The 20,375-nt window shown below is 40.7% G+C and overlaps 1 long non-coding RNA gene across 2 annotated transcripts; it reads right to left on the reverse strand.

The window, feature by feature from the left end:
• Positions 1–6,501: 6,501 nt before the first annotated feature.
• LOC111553396 lies at positions 6,502–20,372 on the reverse strand. 2 transcript variants are annotated; one of them, XR_002734939.3, is made up of 5 exons: positions 20,103–20,372; positions 14,856–14,926; positions 11,725–11,919; positions 9,072–9,180; positions 6,502–7,587 (listed from the first exon to the last, which is right to left on the reverse strand). It is a non-coding gene; the product is annotated as an uncharacterized LOC111553396 (long non-coding RNA). The 2 variants fall into 2 exon arrangements; XR_002734938.3 differs by having other exon boundaries at positions 6,502–9,180.
• Positions 20,373–20,375: the final 3 nt, after the last annotated feature.

A 20,375-nucleotide genomic window follows, 5' to 3' on the forward strand; every position in this document is an offset into this window, starting at 1 on the left:
TATAAGAGGATAACTCATGAGAAAAGTTGTTATATAAATAAAATATAGAATGTTGCTATTAGAAGAAACTTCTGAGCCATAGAGCATAGTGCGGATGTTTCAGTCAGATCTTTCTCATCTCCCTTCTCAGCTTCTTCCTACTTCTTCATCCTCTCCACATCTGTTCCATGTTGGCAGATACAAATCAGAGGTGTGGTGGGGTTTACAGCACCTGCAGAGCCCCAAGGGCTTCTTTTGGATAAAAGGACTTGGAGCTGCCCACTATCATTCCACAGAGGGAGTTAGGAGCCAATCATAGCAAAAAATTGTAATCAGCAACGTAGAAAAGATGCAACCTGAGGCAAGTGAAGGATTTGGGAGCCCAATTCTTTTTTAGGAAAATGCTGTTTTCTATATCATAATTCCTTTCTGTTATCCCAAGCCTCCTGATTGTTGTGGTACTTCGGGGATTCAGGGATGGGTGTGTGTCGGTGCTGGGGATACAGCAGTCAGGGAAGCCTGGCAGCAACCTGGAAGGTGGTTCTGAGATGGCCAGGGGTGGCCTGCTGAAGACTGGAGCAGCAGTCTAGCTCTTTGCTCCTAGCTGAGGGGACAAGCAGTAGCAAGGGCAGATGTGTGGAACAGGTGAGCATTCCTTGGGGATTTTCAGAAGTACGTAGGAAGGAGAACCTGGTAAAAGTCTAAACTTCCTTTTCATCACAAATGACATGAGCCATGATTTTTGTTGCCTTGGGAACACTAGAAAATAGAGAAGTCTTTCACATCTGGCCTACCCAAAGTAAACCTTCATGAGCCCATGTCCAGGAATGGGGCTAATTCCCTGCTTCCCTTCCACACACATGTTTATTCCTAACTACTTTTCATCCCCTTTCTGTTCTGTTCATTTTGGGGTTGACCAAGTGGGTGGACTAGACTTTAGTCCTCCCTTTAGGGAGCCAGAAGGATCACCTATTGCGGCTTGCTACTCTACCAGAAGTGGCCTGGGGTACTCATACAGCCTGGGGCCTGATGTAGAAGATTCTCCCAGCGTCGAGTTTCATATAGGTCAGCACCATGTTCCCCAGCTAATTGATACAGAGGCTCCCCAAAGGCCAGTGAGGGTGGAAGGACTATTCCTCAGAGCTCCTCTGGCTCAAGGTTTTACATAATTACTCCTTGAGATGAACGGAACTTATTAATTTATTTCTTTCCTTTCTTCTTCTTTCTTGCCTCATCCTTCTCCTCCCCTCCCTCTCACCTTCTTTTCTTCATGTGTCCTTGATCCTAGAACGTTTTCTGCTTATTATTTTTCAAGCTGTATTGCTGTTACTACCAGTATCCTGTGTTTCCTGTTGTGTCCAGAAAGCTACTTATACCATTAGTGCTTTACAGGGCACAAAGGGAGCTAAGGAAGCTTAAGGCTAGGCTAGGAGGTTACTGTCTAGCTCTTTTGGCTAGAAATTATTATATGAAGACATATACTATTGTTTTAACTATATGTCATATCATATATATTGAATTAAGATTGATTGGCCTCAACATATAAATATGTGGTAACAAAATTCAAATTTGATAATTCAGCATAACTGTTCAGGACTTTTTCTCCTCTTGAGAAATAGGACTTTACTACTACCTACAGCATCTACTCTCTTATCTATGTTGGAGAACAAGCATAACATGCATCAGTTTGGAATATTTTAGGTGAACTCACCTAGAAGCCAGGTTCTGGATGAGGTGTGGTGTGATCATTTATCTTTAGACTCACAACTGCAGTTCACCATCCCGCCACCTATTCCTCACATCTATGCAGTCCTCCTTCCCATCCTATTGCAATACTGGAAGGGAAATATCCAGGGCAGTAGGAAACTCCCTTGTCCTAACCTCCATAATCTGTTTCTCTACTATCTACATTGATGACCAAAGGTCATTGGGATTACTCTTTCTGCCTAAACGAGTGGAAGCAGAAATGTCACCGTTATGAAAGTAGTATTTGAATTAAAGAAAGGGGCTACAAAGCATTCTGACTATTCATTATGATCTTTTTGGAATCTTCTTTATATGGAAACTCCAGTCATCTGAGGCCTCAATTCTTAGAAAGCAAGCATCTCCACATACTGTCCTTGACATAGATGTACTTGTTCATAAATATTTCATCCATTTTGGCATCCTCCACATCCTATGTGCTCAATACATGTTTACTAAACAAACAAGTGATTCTTGCTGCCTTTACTAGTGTTGTGTTGGCGGTATGAACACAATAAATACTAGAAGATATTAGTCATCAGGCCAGCCATTTAGCCACATCCTCTTATTGCCTACTCCTATAATTACATGATAAATATAGAGGCATGAATGCCCAGGGACTTTATGTATCCTATTTTCTTATATTCATTTGTTATGAGCATAAAAAATCAGTTATTGTGGCCTACTGTGTAGTGGGCATTTTAACTCTAAGTGGTAGAGAGTATACATTTTTTAGAATTCTCACAATAGTGTGGTAAGAAGTTATCTTCATTTTTCATTCATGTATTGGTTCATTCAACAACCATGTCAGGATCTGTGTTAGATACTAAGGAGACAACAGTAAACACCACAGACAAGATCTTGACCTTCATGGTACTTAGAGCTGAGACTTAGAGAAGTAACTTGTAGTTAGAGACATATCAAGTGACCAAGCCAGGATTTGAATCTGATTCCAAAATTTATGCTGTCTCTGAAAAAGTGATAATCAGTTACAAAGAACCTGCCAAGTGCCAATCCTTTACAACTTGGCTCATTTTTAAACCTTTCAACCAATTCCATGGATTAAGTATGACTATTCCCATTTTACAATGAGGAACTGGGACTCTCAGAGATTAAATAACTTGCCTAAGATCACTAAGCTAGTAGACAGCAAGGTTTAGATCTGGACACACATCACCCTGGCTTCAGAGTCTGTGATGCTTCCATGTGGTCACACTGCTGGCCAATGGCGTAATGAAGAGAAAAGTCGAAAGGCCAAGCACTGTAGGAGCTTATGGTTTAGCAGGTGAGAAAAGTAAAATACACTTACAGTGCAAAGCAGAATATAAGGTCACAAGAGTGTAAGCAAACTGCTTTGGGGTTGAAGAGGGATTATTTTAGTCTAAGGAGTCTTTGAAAACAGAGGACAAGGGAAAATACTCTGGTAGACCTGTACCGTATCATCTTCCAAGTAGGAAATGACCTATTATTCTGAGGAAAACACAATATAAACAGAAGTTAGGATTATTTCATTTCTTTAATCTTTTTTTCTCAATGAATATATTCATTATATACAATTTACTGATTGTCAGAATGGATATGGCACTGTAAGACCTTTCAATTTCAGAGATATTAAACTGTTAAAACATGTGGATCATAGAATCAACTGTAACCTCCAAATGGGTTCTCCTTGCCTGCCATCCAGACAGAGCCGATTTATCAAGACAGGGGAATTGGAATAGAGAAAGAGTTTAATTCATGCAGAGCCAGCTGTGCAGGAGACTGGAGTTTTATTATTACTAAAATCAGTCTCCCCAGAAACTCAGGCATCAGCGTTTTTAAGGACAGTTTGGTGGGTAGTGGGTTGGAAAGTGGGGTTTGCTGATTGGTTGGGTCACAGGTGAAATCACAGGGAGTCGAAGCTGTCCTCCTGTGCTGAATCATTTCCTGGGTGGGGCCAGAAGACCAGATGAGCCAGTTTATCCATCTGGGTGGTGCCAGCTAATCCACTGAGTACTGATCCACTGAGGGTCTGCAAAATGCCTCAAGCACTGCTTTTAGGTTTTACAACAGTGTTGTTATCTCCAGGAGCAATTTGGGGAGGTTCAGAATCTTGCAGCCTCCAGCTGCATACTCCTAAACCATAATTTCTAATCTTGTGGCTCATGTGTTAATCCTGCAAGGGCAATCTAGTCCCCAGGCAGAAAGGGGGTTTGTTTTGGGAAAGGGCTGTTATCATCCTTTGTTTCAAAGTTAAACTATAAACTAAGTTCCTCTCAAAGTTAGTTCTGCATACCCCCAGGAATTAACTAGGGCAGCTTGGAGGTTAGAAGCAAGATGGAGTCAGTTAGGTGAGATCTTTCGCTGTTGTAATTTTATGTTATAATTTTTGTAAAAGCAGTTTCACAACTAAATATAGTTTCTTTTTTTGAGACAGTCTTGCTCGGCCACCCAGGCTGGAGTGCAGTGGCGTGATCTTGGCTCACTGCAACATCCACTTCCCAGCTCAAGCTATCCTCCACTTCAGCCTCCGGAGTAGCTGGGACCACAGGCATGAGCCACCATGCCTGGGCAATTTTTGTATTTCTTTTTTTAGAGACAGGGTTTCACCATGTTGCCCAGGCTGGTCTTGAACTCCTGAGCTCAAAGTGATTAGCCTGCTTTGGCCTCCCAAAGTGCTAGGATTACAGGTGTAAGCTACTGTGCCTGGCTGAGTGTCTTATTTTTTTAATTGATGAGCATGTCTTGCTCTCTGTTTGAGGTATTTTAATTAGTAAAAGTATTGAAGAGTCATAGTCTATTCTCATTTTCATTGAGGTCCCAGTGGGGCTGCTGCGTATAGTTGCTTATTTTGTGCACTGAACATAGGTACCAAGCTGAGAGCATGAAAAGAGTTTGAAATCAAGTCTCCATACTAAACAATGCTTCTCACTGCAGGACTGACTCATTCCCACCAAAAGAAGGGCATTTAGGAGACTTCTTAAAATCTGTATGAATTAGAAAGATTTTTCTATGGGCTAGGAATGGCCCTGGGTCCCACAGCAGGAATGATGATAATGGTGCCACAACAGCCAAGGTTATATACTGTACTTAATATGATAACACATTTTTAATGTCTACTATGTACTTTAAAAACTGTAGAAGTTTATTAAACTCTAAATTAAATTTAAGATTAACTTAGCAATTAAGTAATTACATCATCGTAAAATTTGTTAATGAAAATTTTTATTGATTCCATGTTATTACATAAAGACAAATTATAATATGGGATAAAATTAAGTAATTTTAACTTTCAACTACACAATATTTTTGCACATAACTTCAGGGGTTTCAAAGACAAACTAAATCCCATTTTGTGGGATGTTTGGATCTCAGATTATATACTAATAACACACTCATACTATTGTACAGAAAGATTAAAAAAGAATTGAACACGTACAAATATTAATATAAACATGATCACAACCTAACACTTTCCATAGACATTGAAAAGGTCACTCATACTTTGGCTCATACATGATTCTGAATTACCTGGTTACTGACAAATATATTTTGGAAGTGTTCAATTATTTTTTTGATCACCCTATATCATTTAACAACAACTTCTGAGAGGTTTCAAATGCCAACTCGGCACTCCTAGCCTGGATACTATTGTGCCATGACTAAATATTATGGCTCATATTGCAAGATGCCTTTTATAGGTTGGATTAATGGTGAACAGAGTAATATTTTATTGGATGGCAATAATTTTACTTTAGATTTCAATAAGTGATGGCGGTATTACCTCTCCACTGCAACACTCCTTCAAAACAGACCAGAGCATCTCTGAAAGCTTCAGAGTTGTCATAGTGACCATCAAATTGTGAGCCACTCCAGGGCTTATTCTCATAGAGAGTGAAGATTCCCAGGACAATGAGTCATTATTAAAGCAGAGAGAACCTCTAAATGGTTCCCTTATTAGATCAGTGAGTGTTTGACTGCAAAACATGGATCTGAGAACGTGGGTATCATCATTAGCCAGGGGCTGTCTTCAATTTCACAGACTATGTCGTGAAACTGTCATGTTAAACATTTATTTTTCTAGCTGAATGTCATCTTTAAGGAATATTATTTCACTGGAGAATTTGCTAAGAAGAGACTGACTTGGATTTTGCCAGTCCAAAACTGAGCCAGAGGAATCTGCTACAGGTGTGTGTGTGAGTGTGTGTGTGCACGCGTGTGCTTGTAGAAAACACCACATGGTCTGACTGCAACCACATACATGAGCTCCAACAGCCAGTATAAATTCAAGTTGACCTTAAGAGAAATATTTTTATCTGGTCAGGTTTTAATTGTCTCTTACTGAAATGAACATTCAACATTCATACTTCATTATATCATTAATTTTGAAATATTTTATATGCCTATTACTCTATCGATATTTTGTTTGTTTGTTTTTTGTTTTTTGAAATGGAGTCTTTCTCTGTTGCTCAGACTGGAGTGCAATGGCATGATCTCAGCTCACTGCAACTTCTGCCTCCTGGTTTCAAGTGATTCTCTTGCCTCAGCCTCCCGAGTAGCTGGGATTACAGGCATGCGCCACCACGTCTGGCTAATTTTTGTATTTTTAGTAGGGACGGGGTTTCACCATGTTGGCCAGGCTGGTCTTGAACTCCTGACCTCAGGTATCTGCCCACCTTGGCCTCTCAAAGTGCTACGATTACAGGCATGAGCCACCATGCTGGGCTGAATATTTTTCTTCTTAAAGAAAAAGAATTTCAAATAATGTTGACTGATTAAAGCAGATATTTTTCCTTAAAATTTTCCTTTTTTAAAAATGAAAATATTTGTTCAAGAAACATGTTTTAACCATGAATGAAAGCTGAATGCAACAAATGCAAAATGAGGTCACCAAGGCACATGCCAAGTATTTTGCTTCATTGAATACCCAGAGCAGCAGTGATGAAAATGAATGTAGGGGGATTAGGGATATTCACTATCAATGATTAAATGGGTGGCAGTTTTTCTTGGCCTATACAACGATGATCCATAAATATTTACTTACATTTTATTAATTCAACAAATATTTGTTGAGTGCCTGTCTGTGCCAATCATGGGGCTGGGTGATTGAGATACAAAGATGAATAAAGCAGAACCTCTGTGTGCTATATTCTGTCCCAGCTAATCAGTGTTTCATAAAAGGGGCTAATGGCGTGAAGGAGGAGGAGAGATCAGTTCTAGCTACAGGGTGGCCATGAAATCAGGAAATGCAAATATATTATTTCATTGTGTATTATAGTATAAAACCAACAGACCATTTATTATGTATGTGTCTATGTTTCTAGACTTGCTGGCCACCTATAAAAGGGTCAGGAATGATTTTAAAGGAAAAGATACTTGATTAAGGTCTTATATATAAAAAAATGTTCACCAAGTTTGGGGAAAGGGCTTGGAAAGACATTCCTGATTGAAGGAAATGTCCAGGCAACTGCAAGTGATCTTGCTTAGAGTATAGGAGAAGATTAAGCTGAATAGGTGCATAAATCAGGCTAAAGAGTACAGTGTTTTGTTTTGTTTTGTTTTGAGACAGGGTCTCTCTCTCTCAACCTCTAGAGCCGAAACAATCCTCTCACCACAGCCTCCCAAGTAGTTGGGACAACAGGTGTGTGACCCAGCTAATGCCCAGCTAATTTTGTAATGTTTTTGTAGAGATGGAATCTCACTATGTTGCCCAAGCTGAAAAAGTATGACTCTTATTCCACAGGCAATCAGGAGCCAGTGAGGAGTTATGAGCCAAGCAGTAACCTGATGATTCAATCAAAAAATATGTATGGAGTGTCTCCTACTTTTCAGGCCAGTGCTAGGTGCTGGGTTACAAAGATGAATTAGGTACAAGGAACTCAAAGCCTAGTAAAGAAAAATATAAACAAGTTAGTGCAGTGAAAGTTGTAGATTTTCTATAATAACGATGATGATGATAACTTATTGGGTGTATATCAATACCATGTGCCAGGCATGCGCTAAGTGCCGGCATGTATCATCTTACTTGATTCTCCCATCGACCCCAAGAAGTACTATTGATTAGTGCTATTTTATAGAAGAGGAAACTGAGGAACAGAGAATTGGTAACTTGCAGCTGGTAAGTGGTAAAGCCAGGATTCAAATTCTAATGTTCTGTCTTCAGAAAATGTACCTTGTAACCACTAAGGGCTATGTTACTTCCCCATAATGGAAATCCCTCCAGAGCACTAGGGGCCACACTAGATAAGGCAATCCATTCTGCAGGGATGAAAGTGGGGGCTGGAAAGTCTTCATGGAGATGGTAATGGGATGAGGGATGGGATAAGGAAGATCATTCTGTTAGCTTAGAGCAGGGCATAACTAGAGGTGGGACAGTGAACTAAGAGGCTAAGTAATACTTGGTAATATCAGTGGGAAGGAGAGGAAAAGGACAGGGTGTAGACATATTTTAGATGTGAAATGGTTTAGCATGCTGAATGAGGTAAGGTTTCTGGTTTGCATATTGAGATGGATAGTAGAGCCATTAACCATGATGCATAATGCCAAAGAAGAAACAGGTAAGAGTGGGGTAGTAGAGTGGATACATGTTTCATTTGTTAAATTTGACCAGTCTGTGGGATAGAAAATGAAGAAGACAGTAATTGGATATGCGGTTCTGGAGTTTGGGATAAATATCATAGCTAGGGATTTTATTGAATGTCATCTTTGAAGAACTTCAAAAGAATACATTACTTAATTGCTTGTATCTCTCTAAGTGTCAAATCATAACTACTGATTTCATAAAAAATGGGGCCAAATTTTTGGGTAAAAAAGGAATAATAGCACAAGAAAGAAAATAGTGAAGCTGGCAAAGTGTACTACCTCATTTAAAAGCAAACGTGTAGGCAGGTTTTCTAGCGCATAGGGCTGTGAAAATGGCACGGAAGCACTATGCATAACTTTGAGGAGAAAAATACAGAGGGTGAGGAGAGAGGTAGATTAAGGTAAAGAGGTAGAGTTTGAGAGAACAAGGGTAGGGAAAGAATATTCCTGAATGTTGCCTCAAGCACATAAAGAGCTATAAGTATAAATGTTGTTGGTTCACTTCCTATTTTGAGAGTTTCTTGATCAGCCTGGGGTTTCTAAAAATTTATCATAAGAAACAGAACCTGGAGACAAAGGCAAGTTTGTTTGAATGGATGCATGAATAGAAATAACTTGGGACTAGAAGATACCTCCTTAGCCAAAAAAGACTAGGCTATGGAAATCAAGCCAACAAATAAATAACCTTCAATCTATATATGTCAAGTCAAATTAACCCTATTATCATGTGGGTGGAATCTGTTTTATTCCCTCAGTCTTTGGAATATAGCAAACGTACCATTACTCACCCATCATGGCAACGCTCGTTTAGAAGGAAAACTACCATTCATGAATCATCGACCTGAGCATAATGAAAGTTAGCCACCTGGGATACATTGACAGAAAAATGGATTCCTCCTGTTGAAAGATGTTTCAGTTAAAACAAGTTCTGATGCCAATTAACAACAACAACAACAACAACAACAAGAACAGTAACAAACAACCCTATTAAGGACCACTAAGGGAAATGAAAACTCTTAATTCAGAAGCCAAAGATGGGGAAAGAACAAGAGAGTGAAAAAAGCCCAAAAAAGCAGTCATACACAATAATAGTGGGCATAGAAGGAAGGAAATTCTCCACATAGTTTTAACAGAGTGTCCCTGGACAGAATTCTGTGGAGGCAGAATGAAGTGGGCAGGGCCCTATGTTGGTACATTGTATGTACAAAACAGCAGGTGACAAGAGTGAAGATTTCAAAGACATTTTCTTTCTTGGAACATATGGGACTTTTAAGGGAAGTAGGGAGATAGTTGCACGATTATTTTTACTTATTTCTGAATGCATATAAGACTGTTAGAAATTGCCAAATGGTACCATCATTTTAAAGAGATTGTTAGATATAACAGTACCAGTTAAGATGCTTTTCAGCCCCAAGCCACAGAAATCTCAAGTTTAAATTGTTTTAAATATTAAAGGCATTTATTATGATCACATAAGTGGTCTAGGGGTAGGGGACAGTAGGTGGTGCCTGTTGGTTAATTCGGTAACTCAAAAACCTCATGTATGTTCTTTTACCCTTCTCTTTTGCTGTTCTTGGTGTTAGCTTTGTTTGCCTTTATGGTCACAAATGACAACACCCAGAAAAAGACAAGACCATCTGTTCATTTGTATTTCTCTTGGGAAGGCAAAATCTTTCCCTCAAGCCCTCAACTCTTACACCTCACTGGCTAGAGCTGTGTTCTGTGCCCAAGAATAAACCATTTATAAGAGGAATCAATTATGACCCAACCTCTGGAGCTGGGGTAGGTCTAGCCTTCCCCTGAAGCACATGGCCACTTGAAGGAGGTTGGATATCTAAACAAAATTGGGGTTCTGAGAATAACGAAGAGAGTAAGATGGATCTGCAGCAGGAAATCAATGATGTCTGCAACAAATTAATTTCAAAAGACTTTCTTTTTTTTTTCTTTTGAGATGGAGTCTTGCTCCGCAGTGGTACAATCTCGGCTCACTGCAACCTCTGCCTCCTGGGTTCAAGCAATTCTCCTTCCTCAGTCTCCAGAGTAGCTGGGACTACAGGCGTTCACCACCACACCAAGCTCATTTTGTATTTTTAGTAGAGATGGGGTTTCACAGTGTTGGCTAGGCTAGCCTTGAACTCCTGACCTCAAGTGATCTGTCTGCCTCGGCCTCCCAAAATGCTGGGATTACAGGTGTGAGCCATGGCACTCGGCCACAAAAGCCTTTCTTGAATGGAATGAAAATATTTACTAAGTGTGTCTTATTTATATAATCTTTCAGCAGTCTCAGCAGTTTGATAAATGGTTAGTTTTCTCTCTTGATTTTAATAAAACAATTAACATAATTATAATTTTAAGACTATTTAAAATAAATATTTCTATGTGTTAAGCCTGGTACAGTCAATTTAATTTGGCATAGGTTTTTAAAGTGTCTGTTCAGAATTCTTTTGGCTGGATTGGTTCACAATAATTATCAGTAATGATGAATGAAATTTGGCAGTTCACTCCTCCATAATTTAGAAAGGTGCTAACATGCCTCCAAAGTGTTGGAGAATCTGTTCCTACTTCCTACTGCCTTTCATCTGAGTGTAAAAGATAGGCTTTTAAAGTCCCACTTGCAAATGCCTGGACAGTTTTCTGGAACTCCAAGAGACAGTAATCAAGAAAACAGAGGGGTGCTAAGGAGAAACTGTGAACTGTCCCAGCTTGCAAGAAATAAAAACTGACTGGACCTAACTTAAGCATAAGAAACAGTTTATTTTAAAAGTTGAGGCTGAGTGCGATGGCTCACCCCTGTAATCCTAGTACTTTGGGAGGCCAAGGTGGGCAGATTGTGTGAGTCCAGGAGTTCCAGACTAGCCTTGGAAACACGGCAAAACCCCGACTCTACAAAAAATACAAAGATTAGGCCAGGTGGGGTGGCTCACGCCTGTAATCCCGACACTTTGGGAGGCTGAGGTGGGCGGATCACGAAGTCAAGAGATCTGAGACCATCCTGGCCAACATGGTGAAACCCTGTCTCCACGAAAAATACAAAAATTAGCTGGGCATGGTGGTGCATGCCTGTAATCCCAGCTACTTGGGAGGCTGAGGTAGGAGAATTGCTTAAACCTGGGGGACAGAGGTTGTAGTGAGCCAAGACCATGCCACTGCACTCCAGCCTGGGCAACAGAGTGAGATCCTGTCTCAAAAAACAAAAACAAAAATCAAAACAAAAATTAGCCAGGCATGGTGGTGCACACCTGTAGTCCCAGCGGCTTTGGAGGCTGTGGTGGGAGGGTCACCTGATTGCAGTGAGCTGTGATCGCACCATTATACTCCAGTCTGGTTGAGAGGCAAGACACCATCTCAAAAAAACCAAACCAAAACAAAACAAAAAAGTTCAGGGTGTCCCCTGGAAGCCTAAGGCAGAAATTCAGTTGAGTCTCTGGCAGTTCTGCCTACCTGGAAGTGGAAGCTCATGACGAGATGGGAAGATCCATTTCTTTCTCTGCTTCTCTCTATATTCCTGTTTCATTCTCTCCTCTCTGCAAACTTTCTTTCTTGTTTTTTCATGTCTGTGGTGGGCAGATGATAGCTACTTTTTATTCTCTGCTCAGAAGACAGTCCAGACTCTTCGAGTGTCTCTCAGTTCTAATTCTGAATTCCAAGGAGAGAGATTCTGATTTACAAATGATGCTGAGCTCCCGTGCTAGACTAGGAACTTTATGAGGCCAAATACTCTATTTTCAGGCATTCCTTTGTTCTCATGCTCTAGAACATGCTTGGTATATAGTGGACACCTGAGAAATGTTTGTTGAAGGAACTGAGACTTTTCCAAAAATTATGACTATCCAGTGTTGAAACTAGCGGCCCTGAAGAGTTGTGTGATTCCTAGCACTCACAGAGTTTAAGAAAAAAAACGGATAAATATCTGCTTACTAATATTAATGGCTAACATGTAGTGTTTCATATACTCCTCATTCATATAGCTTAGATTAAGGAACTTGCACACAGTCATCAAACTAGTAAGTGGTTGATAAGGCATTTTGACTCTAGTTCTGTCTGTCTGGACCTAAACCTTGGTGATCCTCCAGCACAATATATGGCCTCCAATAAGATTTTTAGGAGCAATGCTGGAGGCGTGGTTGACTCAGTCTAGTCTAGTCTTGTCCTTATAAGTCTGATCTGGGGCTTAGTAAATTTCTCCTCTTAACCACTTTATCAGCTCCCAACCAAAAGATCTTCCCTTGCTTACTGATGTCTAAAATTCCATCTTTAGGAGAGTCATTTCTTTCTTTGGTTTAATATAAGGAGTATCTCATCATTATAGAGTACTTGGGAGGTTACAAAGAACTTTACATAATGATGTCATTTTTATGACAATCCAGTGACATCAATAGGGCAGGGATTATTGACTCCCATTTCGAGATAAGGAAATGGAGGTTCACTGTGGCTAGGTGACTTGCCCCAGAAGAGATGACTGAACTCTCTAGGGAGCCTGTGGACTCGCTGCTTAGGGGTAGAGAGGAGGAACCTCCTTGGTCATGTCCCTGGGGGTGGGTAGTGAAAGCTGATCTGTCATGAGAGAAGCAAGAGTCACCTCCAAATGGGCTGAGAGGGACGGACAGCCACAGGCCACCTGGCACTGAGTTCTGTTGCTAGACTAGGGACTTTCTGAGGACAAACACTGTTTTCAGTCATCCCTTTGTTCTCATGCTCTAGAACATGCTCGGCATATAGTGAACACCTGAGGAATGTCTGTTGAAGGAATTGAGACTTTTCAAAAAATGACAAATATCCACTGTTGGAATGAGCTGCCCTGAAGAGTTGTGTGAGTTCTAGCACTGGCAGAGTTTAAGAAAAAATGGATAAATATCTGCTTACTAATATTCATAGCTAACATTAATTGTTTACTGTGTGCTGAGTACTGGGCTAAGTGCTTTACATGTATTGTTTCATGTATTCCCCATTCCAGCCACGTGAAATAGGTTCTATCATTAACCACATTGAAACCAAGGCATGGAAGAGTGAAATTACTTGCTCAAGAATCCATTGCAAATAGTATGGCCAGGATTTGAACCCTGTAATACTGAGTTAGAGCCTTGGATCTTAATCATGTTGTCAATGGTTTCTTAGATGAGGCAGGAGTCTGAAGTAGGTCACCCCTTAAGAAATTTTCAACTACGTAAGATTCTCTGGTTGTTGGCCGTAAGATTAGTACTACCACACAGAGAAAGCTGGGAACAAGAACTGGTTGTAGACTGGGTGTGGTGGTTCATGCCTGTAATCCCAGCACTTTGGGAGGCTGAGGTGGGAGGACTGCTTGAGCACAGGAGTTCGAGACCAGCCTAGGCAACACAACACAGCAAGACCCCATTTCTACAAAAATAAATAAGTAAATTAGGTGGGTGTGGTGGCATGCATCTGTATCCCAGCTACTCAGGAGGCTGAGATGGGAGGATTGCTTGAGCCCAGGAGGTCAAGGCTGCAGTGAGCTGTGATGGCACCACTGTATTCCAGCCTGGATGACAGAGGGAGACCCATCTCAAAAAAAGCCCCCCCCTCCCCCAAAAACGGCCGGGTGTGGTGGCTCATGCCTGTAATCCCAGCACTTTGGGAGTTGAGGTGGGTGGATGACTTGAGGTCAGGAGTTCGAGACCAGCCTGGCCAACATGGTGAACCCCATCTTTACTAAAAATACATGAATTAGCTGGGCATGGTGGTGAATGCCTGTAATCCCTCGGGAGGCTTTGGCAGGAGAATTGCTTGAACCTGGGAGGTGGAGGTTGCAGTGAACCGAGATTGCACCATGGCACTCTAGCTTGGGCGACAAGAGCAAAACTGTCTCAAAAAAAACCCCCCCAAAACGAACGCCTTCCCCAACAAAAAAACAAAAACAAAAACAAACAAAAAAACAAAACTGGTTGTAGAATGTAGAGAGGTTTGGTAAAGAACAAGTTGATTTTAGTTATGTTTGGTATGAAGAGTCAGGATATCCAAATGGAAAAGTCCAATGATATCTTTATGTTCAACAAAAAGATAATTCCTACTTATGCTGTTGCCATAAAAAGTTCTTCCAACACAATGCGTCATAACTATCCTAGTTTGGCTGTGTGTATCATGGTACTTATGGCTCACAGTACCCTGCTAACACAGTCTCATATTTTATTATTGATAATACTGCAGTATTGTGAGATAAGCAACATCCCCGTTTTAGAAGACAATTAAACATTTACTGTCTTTTGTCAGAAATTTCATTAGAGAAAGTGCATGTAATTTCAAAACTGAAAACCGCATAGAAGTGTCTTCTACACAACAAAAAGAAAAAAGCAAACAAAATATATCTGCAGCCTTGAAGAGTTCTAACTAAATTTGCCCACTGTATCATTTCTTAGCAAACAGGGATCTCAAATTTAGCATGCTGTATTATCACCATTCTTGGCAATAACACAAAAATTGCAAACATATTAAGAAAATAATGCAATCTAAAACCTAACAAGTGATAATCCATGTAAAAAATTATTTGATGGAATAACATTACTATTTAATAATAAAGTTCTGCTAAAGCTTTATAAATATCAGAAAAAACTTACACTGGCAAACAATCACCAGGCAGTCAACAATTGAATGTCTCCAGTATACTGATACTAGTGGTGAAGAGACTCTAAGAAAAGGGGGAAGAAGGCAAGATTTAGCTTCAACGGGCCTTTTTCGCAGGATTGCAAATAAAACCCATAACTCTGGACATTAAAATGGCAACAGTGACACTGGGGACTACCAGAGGCAGGAGGGATGGAGGCGAAAGAGTTGAAAAACTACTGGGTACTATGCTCACTACCTAGGTGACCTAGGTGACGGGATCATTCATATCCCAAACCTCAACATCATGCAATATAACCATGTAACAAACCTGTACATGTATACCCTGAATCTAAGATAAAAGTTGAAATTATAAAAAAGCAAACAAGAAAACCCATGACTCCTGGGAACAAGCAGTCAGGTTCCCATATGGCCAAAGCAAGCCACGGGCAAACTTGGAATCAGTTAGACCTAGGTTTTCATCACAGACTCACTGTTTACCAATGGTACGACCTTGGGGAAGTTGCAAAACCTCTCTGAGCTCATTTCTTCATCCACAAAATGGTAAAACTAATCTTTTCTGTGTAGGGTTGCTGTAAGAATTACATGAGAGGTGTGAAAACAGTCTAGAACAGTGGCAGTGTGGACTTCCAATAAATGTTAGCCTCATCCTTTTCCCCACATTAGTTCCTTTGCTTTTAAGAAAACTGCTAAAATACAGAGGAAATTGACTCCCTCATTCAATTAAACATATACAGTTATTGTCTACTGGGCCACTATGTACAGATGTATAGGTTGTTCCCTGCTGAAGGGAGACTGGTGACTGGATTCCAGCCCATAAACACTCATCAGGCTTGGTGTTCTGCTTCTAATTTGCACAAAGGTGCTACATATGTGTTTCAGAAGTGACAAAACTGGGCTTTGACCACATGTAGCTTGTAGCTTGTGTCTGAGGGGAAAACAGACAAGTAATCAAGAACTACAATACATATTGAAAAAAAAAGAAGTAAAAGAAAACACTACAATACATATAATTAACGCTAGTCTAAAGAAGGCACTACAGGAACAAAAAAGAAAGACATTTAAATCAGACAAGTTGGGGGGCCCAGGATTAGCGGCCCAGGATCAGTCACTTAAAGGATGATGGGGAGATCGTAGAGAAGGATGTTCTAGGCAGAGGAGGGACATTTAATTATTAATACATTTATCCATTCAGTAAATGTGTTTTGTTAGTTCATGTCTTTTATTAACTCATATACAAGTAACTGTCTTCTGGTTTGCTGAAGCAATAAGTGAGACATTTGTCACAATAATGTCTGCCAAAGTGGCTGGCCATAAACACTCCAGCACGACATTCATCTAAAGAGCACTCTAGATGAAGGTGACCTATTTTGCCATTCTCATCCACCTTACAGTATTTCAGAACGGCCAGCTTCGCCTTCTTTTGCTTACACTTATTCTTCTCAGGAGTGGTATAAACATTCAGTAAATACTAATTGAATATCTAAGTGCCATGTACTGTTCCAGTACTGAAGATACAACAGTGAATGAAACAGACAGGATCTCCTTCCTTGTAATTCTAACATTCTAGTAGGAGAGACAAAAATGATTGGGCCAAAAAAATATTAAGTAGTGAGATGTACTTTGGGAGAATATAAGCAGGGTGGAGGTGCTGGTGGTAGGTAGGGTGAGGATGTGACCTTAGAATGGAGAGTGGAAGAGTGGGAGAGTAGGAAGGCCTCTTCAGGTAGGTGTCATTTAAGCTCAGATCTGAATGGCAACTGTGGGAATCTCGGGTTGATCATTCAGGCAGTGGGAGGAGCTGTTGCAAAAGTCTTAAGCAGGGAATGAACTTTGTGTTTTTGAGTTGGGAAAGACCAGCGTGGCTGAAGTGCAGTGGGTGAAAAGAGGGGCAGGAGATGCAATACGGAGAGAGGCAGGTGCCAAACCTAGGTGAGGTCTGGAAGCTTGAGAGTGGTAAGCTCAGAGACCTGCTAAGAGTTTGATATGGCATTAGGAAAGGGACTGTTAGGTGATGAGAGAAGTGATTTGGGAGATATAGGCAAGAAATGGATTCTGACAAGCCCTACATGGAGGATCTGGGAGGCATTATTTCTGCTTAGTGCCATGCAGAGAATCCCAAGGAGGCCATGACTAAAGTCATTCAAAGAAAACCTTTCACATTTATGCCTTCAAGGAAGGTATGAATATGACTCTTATCTCTATTACTTGTTCTTGAATCAAAGTCATCAACGCACAGACTCCATGAGAACTTAGAACTTTTCTCGAGTGTGCCCCTAAATTCTGATTAATGTAAAATTTATTTTTGCAATATTTGAGTATACTTACCCTGATGGTGATTTCTGTTCGATGAAATGTTAAACTAAGTTGTTTTATAAGAGAATATATTTTACAATGACTTAAATGTTGAGGTAGCACATATTGTCATGCTGGTAACAAATACGTGATATTTTTTTACTAGAGCATGATAGAATTTTGCCTATTGGTACATGAGGCAGACATTGTTATTTGTCTACCTTATATCCATGGTTTCCCCTTCATTCTTAACAATAGAACCTCAATTTTGTTTGCCAATGAGCCCAACCAAAAAGACTTGTGTTTTAAACTTTGCAGCTAGGGATCATCTTGTGACACAGTTCTGGTCAACATGTAGGTGGAAGTTTCTAGGGAGCGTGATCTTCCCTGAAGAAAAAGGCAAAATCTGGAGAAAGCCCCTTTTCCTGTTCCCTTTCGTGCTTCCCCTTCCTTTCTGGTATTTGTAATCATTTAGTGACTTGATGTTTGGAGTCTCCTAATTTCTTTAAACATGATGCAAAACAGTATGTGGAGCTGAAGACCACTGTCCCATGAGGAGTTGGGCTAAATCTTTGTGATATTTGCATTGGTCTGGAGCTAAACTGTAGAAGTAAAACTATAGTAAGGTAATTTTATCAAAAGTACAATATCTCTCAGAATTCATTATACTGAAGGCTATACTTCACGTATGTAGTGATAAGTAGTTTCTCCCTTTCCTTGATCCAGAATGTATGTATGTAGTGATACATTTCTGCCTTTCCTTGATCCAGAAAAATCTAGTCAACAATTATTTCTTAAATGTTCATTTAACTATATATACACTGACTATAATTTCAGTTTCAAATGTAACACTTCTTTTTGTGCCATGAGTGATACAGAAATGATGAAACCAAGATTTTTTCAAGTTCTTGGGTCTACAGATTTAAAAAAAAAAAAAAACAGAAAGAAAAGTAAGAAAAAAGAAAAAAAAACAAATTAAAATAAAAAAAGATTTTTGTTCTTGGAAAGCTGATAATTTCATGAGATGACACATGTGTTCACACATACATGTAAAACAAGTATGTATATGATGTGGTGGGCCATGGCCAGGCCTGCCCAAGAAAAACTAAGTGGATGTGAAAGGATTTGGAAAAAAAGCCCCTGCCCCAAATGCAAAGCACACATTTCCAGGACTTGAACCTGGACCTTAGGCCTAGGTGATGTGCCTCCAGAGTGGTAAAACTGTTGCCTTATGTATAGTACAAGTCGTTTCTGGATGGTGAAGAGCCTAGGGTTATTAAAGTTATTGAGTCTACAATTCTATGAGACATCTCATTCTGTGTAGGCCCTGTCACTGAGTTGCAGTGTGCCTCTAGATACAACGAGTCAGTGCGAGCTGCTTCCTCCCCGACAATCTGCCTCTGTATCTGGTTTCTGTGCTCTGTGCAGTTTACTGGCTGCTTCAGGATTAAACAAAGTAAAAGCAACCCTGAAATGTTGCCCATTTTAGCATCTTTGAGTAGGCCGTGTGGGGAGGTAGTAAGTGCCATTAGGGCATTATTAGGATGAGTGTTAAAGAGTTGTGAGGAGGAAGAAACAATTCTGGCTGGAGGCTTCAGGAAGGTGGCAGCATGAGATACCTCTTGAAAGGCGGATAAAATTTCTTAAGGTGAAGATGGGAGGAAAGGCATTTCAAGAAGAGGAAAGAATATGAATGAGGAAATGGAGGTAGGAGAACAGAGCTGTGTATTGGAAATGAAAAGCATCCCGTTTGGCTGAAGAACAAGGACTGTATGAGGAAGCAGTGAAAGATGAGGCTAGAAAGGGAGTCAGGGCCAGGCTAAGAGGGTTGGCATTTAAAAATTAGTCATGGGAACCATGGAATGTTTTTGAGCAACTATTAAAGCAGGTGGATTAGTAAAACAGAGGACACACAAATAAATCTGGCAGCATTACTGTGCATGAAACATGGAAGAAAAGACTGGGAGGTCGCTTAAAATGCCCAGGCATGAACTGAGGTCACATGTGATCACAGAATAGGACAGGAATTTAAGAGTGTTACTTTAAAACTAATTGCTTTGTGTGTGTGTGTTGGTGGGGGTGTATCAAAGAGAAAAAAGACTGTGAATTTGAGTTTTGGAATTTAACATACGGGAGGATAATAAATAGTACAGTGAACAAAGGGAAGACAGGAAGAAGGAAATACAGTATTTGTTTCAGAGATGTGGGGTTGAGGTACAAGTGGAACATTCTGGTGGAAATGTGCTACAGGCAATTGAAAATAGAAGAATACAGCTCAGCTGAGCGGTGGAGTGGCAGATGACTCACCTACATTGAGGTGAGTCAGGGACTTTGATCTGTCATAAGCATAGTATATGAACCTAATAACAGGCTCTAAATACTTGACAAATGTCCTAACAAGGAAGTCAGAGATCTAGGAGAGTCTTGAGAAAAAAACCAAAACTGCGATTATTGATATGTATAACTTATGTTTGTTTTACCAGCTGTGAAGTTCTCAGAAACTCTTATCCTCAATTGACCTCCCAACTGGCAGGTAGTATTGTCAAGGGACACATTCTTGTATAGAAACCCACAACGCTGAATTGCCATATATTCCTGGTCTAGAATCTGAGATATACACGAACTCCACAACTAAGTAGACGAAAGCATCCCTTTTTTGGGGGGTTGGTGGGGGCACATAACCCTGAACCATGGTCCAATTACAGGTACAGTACTGATGATGGCTTAACTAGTTCATGGAACTAGTTAAAACTAAAACCATGGAAATGTTCCCCAGGAGAGGTAGGGCTGTGTGCCTGGCAGATGCCGCAGGGAAGTAGGGGAAAGGTGAAGGAGAACACCAGCCTCCGGAGAAAGAGAAGCAAAGGTGATTGCATAGCTGCCAGCTAGAAGCCGACTCCCGTCATCGGGCGTACTCGCCCCCCTTGCGCATCGCCCGTGCCTACCTCACCCAGTTCCAAGGCGGGGTCCGAGCGGAGGCAGGGGTGGGGTCACCAGGAGAAAAGGAAGTGGGCAGAAAAGCCCGTAGGGAAGAGAGGGCTGGAAGGAGGCCCCGGCCCCAGCCTTACTACGTTTCCCAGAATTCAGTGAGGCCACGAAGACAGGCTCCCTGGGCGCGGACGGAAGACTGGCCGCATGGGATTTGTAGGCAGGATCCGCGCCCCGCCCGAAGGAGGATTCCAGCGGGGAGGTATGCAGGGATTGGCTGGGGAGAGCTC

The sequence above is a fragment of the Piliocolobus tephrosceles genome, chromosome 8 (genome assembly GCF_002776525.5).
Source record: "Piliocolobus tephrosceles isolate RC106 chromosome 8, ASM277652v3, whole genome shotgun sequence".
Classification (NCBI taxonomy): domain Eukaryota; kingdom Metazoa; phylum Chordata; class Mammalia; order Primates; family Cercopithecidae; genus Piliocolobus; species Piliocolobus tephrosceles.